Source organism: Grampus griseus (assembly GCF_964374135.1).
Source record: "Grampus griseus genome assembly, chromosome: X".
In the NCBI taxonomy this organism is placed as follows: Eukaryota; Metazoa; Chordata; class Mammalia; order Artiodactyla; family Delphinidae; genus Grampus; species Grampus griseus.
In genome coordinates, this window is record NC_138999.1 from 42,085,796 (window position 1) to 42,088,506 (window position 2,711).

Below are 2,711 nucleotides of genomic sequence, written 5' to 3' on the forward strand. Positions count from 1 at the left end.
TTATTAAAATGGAAATGCTATCTACAGGGTTGAGCTAAACCCAGCCCTACTGGAGTGTCACAAACTCCATGAGGAAATAACCACATACCTGCCACTGAAGCTAATTTGCCCAAACCCCAGAAATGCCTCTACCCCTTGCTCAATGGGGACGGGAGGGAGGATGGTCAGCACCCTCAAAACAAGCAAAGCAACTGTCTTCCTTTACCGATGGAGTGAGCACAAGGTGTAAGGGACCGGACAATAGAGAGCCACAGCCTGTCACCCTCAAATCCATACGGGGCACAGACCAAAGTGCCCAGTGGGCTGAGCCGCATATAATAGTCCTAGCAGTAGAGTATACCTTTGACAAACATTTTCCCAATGTTCATATTTTACTGACTCCTGGTTGGTGTTCATGAGCTAACTACTTGGTCAGGACTTTGGCAAAATCAGGGCTGGAAAATACAAGCCAGGACATTTGGGCTAAAGAGGTATGGGGCCAATTGCCACACTGGCTCCCACTCTGCCCAGCTGGGTGCACCGTACCTCGGCTCATACCAAACAAGACACAGAGGAAATGCCCTACGACTCAAAGCCTGATGAGCTCACTGAACCACCAAAGCAGCTAGGGCTCTGGAAGGAGGGGGAGATCTCCAGACCTTTGGGAGGAGCCACCCTCCCCTTCTATCAGGGAGCACATGAGAGGTCAGGGCTTTGGGGCATCACAGGGTTATGAAAATGGATTGTTAGTAGAGGAGTCGGCTCAGCAGGGAGACAAAACATTAGTGGCTGTACCAGAAGCCAGAAATCTAGACATTGGGCCTACCTCACTGGAGGGACAATTTACAGAGGAGGAGGGCCACATCAGAGATGGCAAATTGATTTCATTGGGCCTCCCCCTGCAGCGGCAGGAACGTATATGTTAACACATGGTTAATAGTGGTGGGTGCCCACACAGGCCTTCCACTGATGGCTCTTGTGGGGCCCCAGCCTCTGTTAATGTTACTGAAGTGTTAACACCGGAGCCTCACAGCCCTTGGGAGTGCTGCCGGTTATACAAACAGATCAAGGCTCCCAGTGCAAAGTAACACAATAGCGGGCATTACAAAATCACATTGTGTGAGTTTTCACCTACTCCATTGTCCTACAGCAGCAGATGTCACAGAAAGGCATAATGGTATTTTAAAACAAGGGCTCCTGAGAGAACCTGGAGGAAGATGGTCCATCAAGTTCAAAAGTGCAGACGAAAGACATGACTGCACTGTATTAAAATTCACAACAAATGAAGATGCTGTGAGAGACGCTGTGACCTCTCCTGGTGGACACATCCACACTGGACACAACCCAATTCCCAGTTCTCATGGACATGGGAGCCTTGCATGCTGCCCACAGCAAATGAACATCCACCTGGTACTTCCACCTTTTTCCCTTCTCCCTCATAGAAACTCCAGAGCCTAGCAGCCACTTCTCCCTTGATCCCAACAGGGACCTGCTGTGGACCACCAACTCTGGGACCACATTCAGCATACTTCTGCTCCTCATCCAGTGTAAGCTGAGCAGACCACTCACCACTATCTGGAGAGAGAGGCGTCCTCATCTGCTGCCCACATACTCCACTAAATCACCATAGAACAATCTTGGACCAGCTCCTGATACCCAGGAGGTGGAACTAATTACCCCTGGACTGGGTAACACCATTTGGACGATACCCAAGGGACAATCAGATCTCCTACTGCTGCCCACAGATGACCTCTGACTTTCACCCCTATTCTGTTGCTGTGCCCTTCCATACCTGAGAAGTTCCTCCCTTCACCAGTGTCGACTACAAACCCATTGATGGATCACCCTCCCCTGGCGAACTAAACCCTACTGTTGACAAGGTCTGGAAACAACATGCCACATGCACAACACGGGAGACACACAACATGGGTCAGGATGGGGACCACGGGAAGCACGCTCCTGGCCATTCAGGTTGGTCAGTCCTACTAACATGACCACAGACACCACCACTGAGGTTAGCACTCCTCCTCCTTCCATCTCTACTGCTACCAGCAACACCCATTCTGGCTAAGCCAGGCTCTAAGATGTGGCTTGTGACTCACAGGTGCCTTCTAATTCTGTGGGTCAACTCTAACTTCAAATATGTGGCCAATCATGGGCTGAGCACATAACCAATTGAGTTGACTCAGGTGCTGAGTATGAGGTAGATAACATGCACATTTACTTGGCTATAACATTATAAGCTCCTATTAACACCACCTGGAATTGCACTAAGCCCCACAACTTGCCTTCACAGGAACACAGAATATAGGCAACAATGGGAGCCTTGGTGGGCCTGTAAGGGAATCCCTGGTAAAGGGCTTTCCCTATTACAAGCTTCCCCTTGTCCAACACTGGACACTGGGTTTGACTCAAAATTGCAGTAGATTTTTACTCAGCAGCAGAACCCCGCAAGGACTTACCCTCATCAACCACACTAGCCACAACTCTCCAACGCCACAATCTTTCCAAATATTCCCCTGATACTAACCACTTTAGGATCACTAATTGGTGAGCGGATGGGCAGTAGGAACAGCGTATGTGCAGGACGCCACACAACAATGAAAAGAAACACAGCCAGTCATGTCCTAGGAGTTATCCACACAAAGTAAATAAATTGCCCAAGGACTGGAACTCTTGGCTGAATCTCACCATACTTTAGCAGCCATGGTGTTAGATAACAGCATAGCTCT